We start from the raw sequence: 13,641 nt of genomic DNA on the forward strand, positions 1-13,641 counted from the left end.
GAAATAAGCTGTGAGTGGGCTCTACAGTTTCATCAGAACAGCTAAGAACTCTGTGAGTAGAAGCTAAAGGCTTTCTTTTGACCCGGTAAGATCTACTTCGCGATCAAAGTATATTTACAAAGTATATGTATCAATATCCTCATCCAGCACAGATAAATTGGAAACATCCACTAGGGCAGTTCTGAGATGCAGCCCTTTGCTTAAAGGAAGCATTTGAGCAGTTAAACAGCCTTTTAAGCTCTATATATTCAAGTCCTAGGTCCCACTAAGGAATCTAATAGTAAAACTAGTCATCAACACCTTTTCTTTGTCTCTTTTACAGATTATTGACCCACTTCAGTGAGCTTTTAAAGTCACTATTCTGAGAATCTATGTGTGTTTTATTGAGTTTATTTTATTGTTCAAAAAAAGTTGTCAAAACAGTTTGAAATTGCTTTCAAAGTCAGTTTGCTAGCTACTCAATAATATTTCTATTTTGTAATCATATATACTTTTGACATCGAGAGCCAAAATATCTGTGTCCACCAAACTGATATGTTTCCCCATATCAGATTTCCTCTGTTTGGCAAAGGTTTTATCACTATAAAAATGCTCAAAAGAATGGGAGGAGCTTCTGAAGTCAGCAAAAGATTACATCCAAGGCTGGTTTGAGCAATGGTAGCATCTTTGAAATGAGTGTGTGATGAACAGCAAGGTGATCATTGGATGTATTTGACTTTGATGATTGGTGTGTTATTATTCAGTTGTTTTAGTCAGTCACACACACTGCTCTGTTGTCATACATCGAACATCCGTTCTGAGACCCCAGTCCATCTTTTTTAGCTCTACATGAATCAAAACTTGGAAGCTTGTAGTAAATTGCCACACTACCTTTGGGTTTAGGCCTGGTGAAAAATAAATCCTCTTTGTTTATATGCCCAAGCAAAGTTTGTGACCAAGATTAGCATGTTGAACAATAGTTAATACTCTTCAGATGACACTGAATCAACACATATAAATCATATGTTAATTTAGGTTATCTCAAAGTTAGAGAAATGTTAGATCTCCAAACATACAAATTTACACTAAAAATATGAAATATAATGAATATATATACATCCAAATTCAAAATCTTAAAAAAAAACATAAACCATATGGGTTGGGCAAAGCCCTGATTTTAATATTTCATATCTTAATAAGTAAACAAGCAACAGACAAAAGTAAGTGTCCATACTGGTGTTCTCCCTTGGTCAGTAAATTATGATTTAAAATAGATGAATAAGATCAGTCACCAGTTAATTTTAATGATATTTTATATAAGTATTTTTCTCTGAAATTTTATAATAGAGTAGAATTATGTACTTCTCAAATTTTGTACTTGGTTTCCTCTTTCTTTCCAATAAATTTACCTATTATAAATGAAGATCAAATGTCTATGAAATGTATTTTCCTCCCTGAAACTCTGTTATTGTTTGCTAACTGTAATCTATTAGAGTGAACTAGATTCTTGGTCCATTTGGTATATGTACTTCCTAATTAGGCATGGCAGTGCAAGCTGTGGACTTGAGAATCTCTATGTATAACATGCTGAGTCTGATCTTGGTGAACTATTCTTACAGGAGAAGAGATGAAAGTGAACTCAAGTTTCTGTCTTAGTTTAGCAGTGATAGTGTCTCATAGCCTTAGCCTGAGTGCAATTTCTTCACTTTCCTAAACATCAGAAGATGCCCAAAATGAAACTGTAAACACCATGACCATGAGACTGCATTGAACACATGCCAGGAGCTTCATGGCTTTCTGGTTGATGGATGAATGCATTGTCTTTTATGTGACAGCTGATTTTCCCTTATGTATCCCATTTTATTACTGAAGGTTTTTAAGATAACTTTGGGTTGTCATTTCAACTCCCTGTGTTTCTCTATCTGCAGAAATTAATTTTTGCTGCCCTGAAACCTCTTTGTGATTGTTCTTCGGCCAGTTAGTAAAACATATGGATAGACCATGGCTTAGATCTTAGAGACTAGTTCTTTCCAGCTTTGCTTCTTGAATAAATGAATTCTTAAATCAGTTCTTCCTCAAACTTTTAGTGAAGACACTAATCCCAGCCCCTGTGGCCATGTTATCCCCATTTGCCTTGGATAAGAATCCGTTGTTGAATCATTTGAATGGCTCATGAAATCACCCATGAAACACCCATGATGGGCTTCCATGGCAACATCCATTGCTGGATGAATGCTGGACCACTGAGAATGTTGTAAGCAGTAAACAGGGAGGTCTACACCTGGGCTTCCGTGGCAACATCCATTGTTGGATGAATGCTGGGCCACTGAGAACATTTTAAGCAGTAAACAGAGAGGTCTACACCTACTGTCCTAAAATGCTGAAACAACTAACACACTTGGTGGCTAGGAGAAAATCTGAGACTAGAGAGTGATGGTTTGGAGTAGGACTTCCCTTAGGATGCTTGTCTTTCTGAGATGAGTGCACAGGGTGGTCACCTGACCTGCCAATGGTCATTTACCTGCTGAGATGTCTTTTGCTAGCCACATAAATTCCCTGTACAGCTCCTTCATCCAGTCTTAAAATTCTCCTGACTTCTTCCTTTTGATTTTCTTTACATTTCCTTCTTCTTGTTTGTTTGTTTATTTTTACAATAGTTTAGTAACTGTTAAGCATTGCTGTATTAACTATGGCTCCAGGGATGACTCAGGGTGACAAGGCACTTGATGCCTGACCTGACTCCCTGAGTTTCATCCACAAAACCCACATGAGGAGAAGAAAGCATTGACTCCTGCAAGTTTTCATTTGACCTCTGCCTGCACCTTGGCATGTACACACACACACACACACACACACACAGACACACACACACAGACACACACAGACACACACACAATAATAATAATAATAAATAATAATAATAATAATAATAAATAATAATGATAATAAAAGATAAAAGCAAATACAGTTTACAGCATATTATACACAAGCATTGGGGTGGTTCTCAAATCTTAAATTAGATTGTTGTCATGGTAACAGAACTGCAAACATTATTTGTGGTGGTAAGAGATTTAAAAAATCTTTTTCTTTTATTTATTTATTTGCTTGTGTGTGTGTGTGTGTGTGTGAGAGAGAGAGAGAGAGAGAGAGAGAGAGAGAGAGAGAGAGAGAGAGAGAGAGAGAGAGAAGAGAGAGAGAGAGAGAGAGGAATTTGTTCTCTCATTTCACCATTCACACCCCAGGGAATGAACTTAAGTCATCAGACATGGTGACAAGCTCTACCGCGGAGCTGGGTTATCACAATGGTCCCTCATAAAAGGCACTTTTAGCTTACAAATGTAATGTCTGTGATTAGCTCGTGGCTTGATTAGCTCCTGGATCTCTCTCTGTAGCCCAGGCTGGCCTCGAACTCACAGTGCTGGGATTAAAGGCGTGCGCCACCACCGCCCGGCCTAGCTCCTGGTTTCTATACAGTGAGGATCCTTACACTTATGTTTCCTTTTAATTACCATTTATTTCTAAAGAAATTTGGTTTGGACAGAGTAGGTGCTGAGGAAACTTTATTGGAGACCTTGTTTGACGTGAAAACTTCCTAGGAAGTAAAACTTGAATCGTCTGAGAAGTGTCCGTCGGCTGGATACACGTTCCCTCCTGGTTGTCAACTGGCGAGACTTTTCCCTTTCCACCGGCAGTGTGTGCTGGAGCGTACTGTTAAACTTCTGGATCGTCCCTCTTTTGGTAAAGTGTTGCCGGGTTGTGCCTCTCCTTCTTGTTCTAACTTGTAGGTCCTATCTGGCCCAGAAGGTAGAAAAAAGACTTGATGTAATAAACCTAAGCTTTCTCCTCCAGAAGGTCACCCTCACCCCTGTTAGTGCTGATCTTTTACCTCAGTTTAACCAAGTCACTTCGACCTTGCTTCTTGGGTCTGGCCAACCATTCTTGTCTTTGTCCATAACATAGTTCTGCCAGAATGATTCTCTCTCTTGCTCTTATTAAAGCTATTTGGGACTAAACTGGTTTTTGAATGAGTGTCAAATGCAATGGAGATGGAGTTTATACACTTGGTGGCTAACTGTCAAGTCACAGAAATCCCTGGTAGATGTCCCTCTCTACTGTCCGAGACCATGATCACTTGCTGAATTCTTCACTCTGGTCTCCTTCATTGACAGAGACTCACCACATTTCCAGAGAAGGCAGCTTTCCACATTTGTATCTCAATCAGAATGTGCTCCCCCACCTCTCCAGGTAAAGGTCTGGTGCTATCACAGACCATCACATCTGGCATTGATAAAGTTGTAGTTGCCACATTCTCCTGCACCTGGCTAATGGTAAATTATTTGCTGCTTGGACTAAATTTAAGACATTAATAAACTTCAGCTTAGAAAACTTAAGTCTTGTAGCAGACACACTGGAAGCAAGAGGCCAGTGACAGAAAGTTAGCTTTCTCTCTTAAAAAGAATGTTCCAGCACCATAATACTGCAGCCAATTCCAGAATTTTTCTCAGTTTTCTTGCCATGATTTCCAAGTGTGTTGTAATGATTTTGAGTAACACAAGTACTGGGCTCCTGTCTCCTTATGCTTTCATGTCTGACTCTATAAAACGTGGTTGGAAGAGTGGATTCTATATTTTTGAAGAAATGAAACCAAGAACATTTGTTTATATGCCAGTTATTATATTAGCAATAATAACCTACATACCCGGACACTTAAGGGCAAGTTACAGCACCTGGTTCTTCTGTGCAGAATCATTTGCCATCTGCATAACATAGAATGATGTTTCTAATTAATACTAGCTCATAGCTGAGCTATGCAGGGAGAATGGAAAAGATAGTGTTTGTAAAAGACCTGTTTCCTAATCACATGTGAATAGTGCTGCCATTACTTTGTGCTCTTTTGAAATGATCAATAGAGAACTGAGCATTCCCCTACTCATAATTGGCAGCAAGAGCAATGATGGACATTATTATTTCTATTATTTATGTTTAGAAACAAAACCCTTTTCTATGATTTTGGTTTCCTATGCCATCCAATGTTCTCAATCACAACGCATCTTATGTTTTCTCCAATGAACATTTTACTCAATCTAATCTAGACTTTAGCAAATAGTATATTTCAGGAATATTTTCTTATGGGACAATATTTGAGCAAGGGTATCAAAGAAATTCTATGCAATAAAATGGCCAGGCATTATTGTATTAATGGCTCAAACAGTAATTTTAATGGACTAAGCACTAGTTACAGTTGACTGTCTATGCCTATGGCTGGCATCTAAGTTGCCATCTATCACACTATTCTGGACAAATTTTGAGCATGTTATGTTACTAAGCTCCACATGGATATCTTTTGGGGTGGTGAATGAACCACCACCTTGGTCCCACAGTCCCCAGTCATGCCTCTTCTTCCCAGAACTACACTTCTCCACTGGTGAAGAAAAGAGTCGGGGAGCCAGTGGTCACCTGCTTTGTTCTCACTGGTTTATTTCAATGGGTTTACATTTTGAACAACGAACCCATTTGATTTATAATGGTCTACTTTTTATTCAAAAATTTTAAAGTGTGTGTGTGTGTGTGTGTGTGTGTGTGTGTGTGTGTGTGTGTGTGTGTGTTGTACTAATACACATACATTCATGCCACAGTCATAGCCACAGCCACAGCATGCTTGTGATGGGGGGGGGTCTCTCCTTCCACCATCTGGGTCCCAGGGATAGAATCGGGTGAAAAGTTTGACAGAAGTTCCCTTTACTCTTATCTCACCTGCCTATGTTCTGTTTTATTATTCACAAAGGTGCCAGTTCTCATTGTCACATCTCTGGCACCCACACTCCAACAACAGCAGCTGGTAGGGATCACCACAGCATCTCCCTAAATCCTGACTGCCATGATATGCTTAGATTCACTGTGGAGAATCAAGCCAACTCATCCTTATGGGAAACACATAAAGAAGGGGTAGTGGAAGGGAGAAAGAAAGAGGGAGGGAGGGAGGGAGTGTGGAGGGAGGAGAGAGAAAGAGAAGAGAAGAGAAGAGAAGAGAGAGAGAGAGAGAGAGAGAGAGAGAGAGAGAGAGAGAGAGAGAAACACTTTACCTTGAATAGCTTATATGCCCAAATAGGAAGTTAAGAATAAGTGAGGTTCTTCAGATCACTTTGTGATTTAGGAGAGGAAATAGTTCCCATTGGAAAATCACATACTATTGTGTTTTTGTATTGCATATTGGAAACATAAAGGTTTGGCTTATTATCTATTGTTAAGGGAAACTAGCACTCATGCTCCAGTGTTTACATCCAATTTCTGTATTTTTGTCCAGAAACTTTTATGTCTTTGAAAGTCAATTTATTAATAAGTAGAAGTTAGGATGGTTTTATTCATTTTTAAAACTTCCTTGGAGTATAGATTTAAACATTGGGCATTAGAATTAATTTCAGAAAAATCTTGCAAAATATAGTTATCAAATCAAGCTATTGCTGGGCAGTGGTGGTACATGCCTTTAATCCTGACACTCCAGAGGCAGAGGCAGGTGGATCTCTGAGTTCAAGGCCAGCCTGTTCATTAGATTGAGTTCCAGGACAGCCAGGACTACACAGAGAGACCCTGTCTCAAAAAACAAAACAAAACAACAAAACAAACAAGCAAAAAAAAAATCAAACTATTTATTGTATTTTTTCCTAAAGATTAATTGTGTACAGAAAAAAAGTCTTTTACTTTATATTTTTATCAGTCATTAACACAACTACCATGCTGCGATTTTTCTCCTTGGTGGCTTTCTTTAAATAGATGTACCAAAAGAAATGTTGTATGAGTCAGTTTCAAGCTATCTTGCTTGTTCTGTAATTAAATAATGCCACTCTTAAAGAGCGAAAAATACTTACTGTAGGAATTTGCTCTTAAGAAAAAGAGCCTTCATTTGAACAAAATGCAATCAATGCAAAAATTGGCAGTTTGAGATTTTATTATATGGATGATTGTCTCAATTTTCATTTAATTTTCCTGGTGAAAAACTGGATTTCCCCCCACCGGTTTACTTTGAGATCCTGAATAAAACATAACCTGTTTTATTTTCCTAATCTCTAAATAAAGACAGCACTTACATAGACTATTTTGAGGAACAAAATATTAATGATGTTAAATTATTTTAATTAAAGTAAAGCAGCTTTATGAAATAAAGATATTAAAATATCAATTGCTCTGTGCTTCAAATCATGCATTAGTCTAGCCTTTCAATTATTTGTTCTGTTTTGGATAAAGAACAGAGTTCATGATGCCCTATTAGCTATGAAGTTCATATGAATGTTATTTGGTTTTGTAATGTAAAAGAAATGCTCTGGTGCGTTTCAATTTATAGGAAGTAACTTTGGGTTTGTGATTTCAATTATATTATATTTTTAGTTTTTATATTATTATATTATAGTTTTATTATAGTTTTATTAAAAATTCATTAAATAAAAATATACAAACATTTAAGTGTGAAACAAAACTCAAGAAAAACAGAAGACAATACTCCTTAATAGAGAAATCTAATCCAGTGGGAATTGTAATTTTCCTCACTTCCTGTCCTACATTTAAGCTTTTCAAGTTTACCCTCACCTGTCCCTGCCCTACATCTACTAAACCTTATCATTGAGCAGTTAGTCAACAGTGGTTCTACATTATCCCTTCAAAAGGGGGATGGGATAATCCCTATAATTTAAAAACACTGCTCTGTGTCCATCCTACCAGCCCTGACTGGGTCGTCAAACTGGCATGAGCACTTTCTAGTTCAGCTTCTCAGGGTTTGTTCGTTTGTTTTTTTAATTAAAAAAATTATGCGCATATGTGCATTTCAGTGTGAGGGTTTATATATATGAGAATCGGTGCCCTTGGAGGATCAGATGCTTGGATCCTCCCGGAGCTGGATGTACAGGCAGCTGCCCAATGTAGGTGCCGGGATCTAAACTCTGGTCTTCGGGAAGAGCAGTATGTGCTCTTAGTCACTGAGCCATTTATCCCTCTTTGACTTTTATTCAAAGATAGAGGAAAAGAATAAAAGGGAGGTGACCTTAAAAGAAAAACTGTAAAAATGAAGGAAAGCAGAGAATTACAAAGTCCTTCTCTGTGTCTGCCCCTCTCTCCTTCCCTCCCTCTCTTTCCCTACCCACCGCCACCACTTTCTCTCTCCTCCCTTCTCTTGTCCTTGCAGGTTGCCCAGGCTGGGCTAGAACCCGCAGAGCTTCCTTACAGTGTTCCTGCCTCAGCTGACAGGATGGTGGTTTCTAGGCATACAGCTCCATGCTCAGCGGGAATGCCATCTTTTAACTAGTCCTAATAACCTGAAATGTAAGGAATGGGATTAGGACAATAAAGAAAAGAATCAGAAGTGAAATCCTCTAAATAGCATTGACTTCACCACGCTTGAACAGAGTCCATGGCTTCTAATCCTCTCTGTCCCACTCCAGCTGTGTCCCCTTGAACAAATTACTAACCCTCACCTGTGAAAAGGGGACAGTACAGTCCACAGTACAGTGGGGATTAATGAGACAACGCATTTCCCATAAGAGCTTAAATGCCAGACAAGAGACTGACTCCAGCAGTAAAAGCCGGGTTTTGCCATAGTTCAGAGATAATTTCAGCAGCGTTCCAGCTTTTGGGAGGCTGAGGGAGAAGGATGACACGTGAAGTCTGAGGCCAGCCTGTCTCCAAAACAAAAATGATGATTTCATTCCTAAAATACCACAATAAATCAGGCTGCACAGATTGCTGGGGACAATGTGTGACTTTTCAGAGAATCTAACTGATAGGCTGCTGAACTTCAAAGGCTCTCCAATAGCCTGGCCTGCGAGAACTTGGCGATTTTTCTTCTGTGGAGAAGGTGTCAGTATTTAACCAATGATACTCAGAAGGTTCTGTCTTCCATCACCACCTCAGGAAATTAACTATGATGTAATGGTATGTAACACAGAAGCAAGATGACTACCTGGTACATGCAGCAGGGCCACTATCGATGCACATCAGCTTCCTAGGTGGGTTCTGAGAACCATAGCCCACTGCCAGCTGTGCGGGTCAGGTGCTTTCCTTTGAAAAAAGGCTGCTTTTCGACGATTTTCCCCTCCAATAACAATTTTCAGCTGAAGAATTTGTATGATGCTCCCTGGCAAAAGTGTTCAAATATTCACTTGAATCTCTGTATCTCTATTGGTGAATCACTATTTCCTCTGCCCAAAAGGATGTTTTTTTTCCTTTTTCAATTGAAAAAAGATTTTTTTCACATAATGTATTCTGATTATGGTTTCCTCTCCCCTACTCCTGTCACATTCTCCCTATTTCTGCAGCTACCCCCAAAACCCATTCCTTCATTAAAATACAAGAGATAGCTAAAATAAAAATAAAATGAAAACTGACCAGCCAGACTAGGACACAACATGCAAACGGGAAAAAAAAGAGCCAAAGAAAAAGCACAAGAAACACCTATAGACTCTCTCTCTCTAACACACACACACACACACACACACACACAGAGAGAGAGAGAGAGAGAGAGAGAGAGAGAGAGAGAGAGAGAGAGAGAGAGAGAGAGAGAGAACCCATAAATACAAAATTGGAAATCATACATATATGTGTGTGTGTGTGTGTGTGTGTGTGTGTGTGTGTGTGTGTGTGTGTGTGTGTGTGTGTGGTATGGGCAAACTGTCTGTAAGGTTTTAAAAAAAATGCCCAGACAAACCATTGTGAGGCAGGAAACCTCCAAAAATACCATTGAGTTTCTTTTGTGTTGACCATCTACTGCCCAGCATGGGTCTGCCCTTATATCTGGTTTGCATACCCAATGAGACTCCTTGGAGAAACCTGACCTTTCCTCTGTAACTGGTTATCAACTGGAGATGACTTCTGGGTTACAGATTAGGGGCTTGTGTCCACTTCCCCTGTCAGCACTGAGCCCTGTCTGGTTTAGATCTACACAGAGCCAGCACATGTTGTCATAGTCACTGCATAGTTCGTATGAGCGTCAGTTCTGTTCTGTTTGGAAGGTACAGTTTCCTTGGTGTCTTCCAGACCCATTGGCTCTGACAATGTTTCCACCTCCTCTTCCACGGAATTCCCCGAATGCTGAGGAGAGGGATTTGATGAGGACATCCCCTTTAGGACCAAGTGTTACAAGATCTCTCATTCTTTGCACATTGTCCAGTTGTGGGTCTCTGCATCTGTTCCCATCTGCTGCAGAGGATGTTTCTCTGATGATGGCTGAGCAAAGACACCAATCTATGAGTATAGAAGATTATCATTGGTAGTTACTTTATTGCTAACTTCTTTTAGTAGAATGGCAGTATTTAGTTTCTCCCAGGTCCATTGTCTATCTAGTCTTAGATTCTTTATCACCCAGATATGTCAGGCATGGGTTTCATCTGATAAAGTGGGCTTTAATTCCAATTAGACAGTGGTTGGTTACTCCTACAGGATTTGTGCCGCCATTGGACCAGCATATCTTGCAGGCAGGTCACCATTGTAGATCACAGGGTTTGTAGCTGGGTTGGTGTTTACCTTTCTCCCTTGAAAGTGTGAGGCATACCTTCCAGTAACATTAATAATAGTCAGTAAGGGTGAAGGCTCTAAGTAGGCACCAACTTGACTTCTCTGTGTTCAGTGAGTTATGTAGCTGTTGTCTTCAGCAATATGGCCTTACCATCAATTTGCAGAGAGAAACCAATAAATAACCTTAGCAAACCAATAGCCTCTTTTGTTTGGGGCTGTTTGTCCATGGAACTCCTTTGACCAACAGCTCAAATAGATGTAACCCATTCCTGGCATTAGAAGTTTCATTTAGTGAGTGAGAACTGTCTAGTTGGGATTTCGTCTCCACTGTTATTTGGTGAGTCAAATTTAGATTTCTCTCATCTTTGTGTATATTTTTAAAGAAGATTATACTATATTATGTTACATACATCCCCTCAAATGACCCTCAGTTTTAGCTGTCTTTCTCTGTATTCCCACTATTATTCCTACTTCTCTCCTGTTTGATCCTCCATTTCCAGACACATACACACACACACACACACACACACACACACACACACACAGATCCTGTCATCTACCCCTAACTATCTATTTCCCCTTCCTAAAGAGATCCTTCCCTCTCCTCTAGTCCCTTAGTATATTTCTAACCTTCTAGTTATACAATTTGTAGCCTGCTTCTCAGACTTAATAGCTATTTCTTTTGGGGACTGGGTTACCTCATTCAATATGATTTTTTTCTAGATCTATCCATTTACCTGCAAATTTCATAATTTTGTTTCTTAAGAATTTAGTAATATTCCATTGTGTATACACATAATATTTTCTTTATCCATTCATTTGTTGATGGATATCTGGGTTGTTACCCATTTCTGGCTACTATGAATAGAGCATCAAAGAACATGGTTGAACAAGTGTCTCTGTAGTAGGATGTAGAGTCCTTTGGGTATATGCCAAAGAGTGATAAAGCTGTATCTTCTGATTAGTTTTGGTTTGAAGTCTGCTTTATCAGATATTAAAATTGCTATGGCGGCTTGCTTCTTGGGTCCATATTTACTGAGCATATCTTTTTCTGTCCTTTAACCTAGAGGTGATATCTATCCTTGAGGGTAAGATATATTTCTTAGATTCTACAGAAGGATCAATACTGTTTTCTAATTCATTCTGTTACTCTGTGTGTTTTTATTGGGGGAATTGAGACCATTGATATTAAGAGATATCAATGAACAGTGTTTACTGATTCCTGTTATTTTGTCATTATGGTGTGGATTTCCCATTGTCTTTTGATTTGATGATCTGGGATTACTTATCCTTTGTATTTTCTTAGCTATAGTTAACCTCTTCAGGATCAAGTTTTCCTAGAGCACCTTATGTAGAGATGGATTTATAGTCAGATACTGTTTAAATTTGGTTTTATCATGGAGTATTTTTCTTTCTCCATCTATTGTAATTGAAAGTTTTGTTGAGTATAGTAGTCTGGGCTGGCATCTGTGGTCTCTTGGAGTTTGTAGAATATCCATTCATTTAGGCCTCTCTGACTTTTAGAGTCTACATTGAGAAGTCAGATGTTATTCTAATGGGTTGGTATTTACATGATACTTGGTCTTTTTACCTTGCAACGTTTAATATTCTTTCTTTGTCTTGTATGTTTAGTGTTTAGTGTCATGATTATTATGTCATGGGGAATTTCTTTTTAGTGTTCTGTGTCTTCTTTTACCTTGATAGGTACTGCTTTCTTTAGGTTAGGAAACTTTTCTTCTATGATTTTGTTAAAAATACTTCCTATGCCTTTGACATGGGTTTCTTTTCCCTCTTCTATTCCAATTATTCATAATTTTGTCCTTTCGTAGTGTCCTAGATTTCCTGAATGTTTTGTGCATTTTTTTTTAGATTTAACATTTTCTTGGACAGAAGTCTCCATTTCTTCTATCTTATCTTCAGTGCCTGAGATTCTCTTTTCCATCTCTTGTATTCTGTTGGTGAGGCTTACCACTGAGGTGTTTTTTTACTTCCGACATTTTTCATTCCCAGTTTACCTCAATTTGAATTTTCTTTAGTGATTCTATTTCTACTTTCATGTTTGAAATACTCTTTTCATGTCATCCTGTTTTTATTTTCACAGAAATCATTAATGAATTTATTCATATCTTCTTTAAGGTTCTTGAACATATTCATAATAACTATTTTGAAGTCCTTGTCTTGTGCTTCAGCTATATTGAATTTTTCAGAGCCTGTTATAGTAGGGTAGCTTACTTCTGGAGATATATTTCTTTGGTTTTTACTGATTGTTTTTTCATGCCAGTGTCTAGGCATCTGGGTTTGGGATGATTCTAGGTGTTGATATTTGGTCTTGTCTTTGTTGGATGAGTATTTTGTTCCTTGGTTTCTGTTGCCTTGACCTGACCTTAGAAGATTGTGGTAGACGTGGGTTGCTTGGTAGGAATGCTCCTGAGTCCCTCCCTGGTTTGGCCACTGGGAATTTCCAGTAGAATGTGTTTCTAGGTATTAGTTGCTGACAAGAGGGAATAGGGATGGACTGAGAGGGTCCACAGAGAGGAGGAAAGCTGGGTCTGCCACAAGAATCTGGGGATTTCTCAGGGAGAAGCATCAGAAAGGGAGGATAGGGCTCCACAGATGGTCTGTTACAGGGTTAGGGATGAGACTGGGGAGTTGCCAGAAGGACTTTTAATAAGCTGTCTTGATGAGTGTCCTGGGTGGTTTTGTGTGTCAACTTGACACAAGCTAGAGTCTGTAGTGGGTAGCCACTCCAGCTTTGATCTGGAAGTTCCAACCCCCATTGAGGCTTCGGCAACTGTCACGCCTACAAGGCGGGGCCAAGGGAGGACCCTGGAGACCTGAGGTCTGGATGGACCAGCGCTCTCTCTGTTCCTGGACCCTGGATGGTGGAAGCTGACCGAGCAGAACTCCAGAGAACACCATTGGACTGTGATACACCTTCCCCAGACCCCGTGACCTACCTATCCCTTCATTTGTAAGTTACCCACTAAATAAATCTTCCTTTTAACTACGTGGAGTGGCCTTAATAATTTTACCAATATCTGGTGCTCACGTGGGGCAAATTCCAAAAATGTCATTCATCATACAGACAAAAAAGTTTTTAAATTCTTGTGAGGTAATGTTGTCGGCCATATTACAAGAATTACTCAAAATTTGTTAGTCAATTTT

This window comes from Peromyscus californicus, unplaced genomic scaffold, assembly GCF_007827085.1.
Source record: "Peromyscus californicus insignis strain IS unplaced genomic scaffold, ASM782708v3 Scaffold_18__1_contigs__length_77618521, whole genome shotgun sequence".
Lineage (NCBI taxonomy): Eukaryota > Metazoa > Chordata > Mammalia > Rodentia > Cricetidae > Peromyscus > Peromyscus californicus.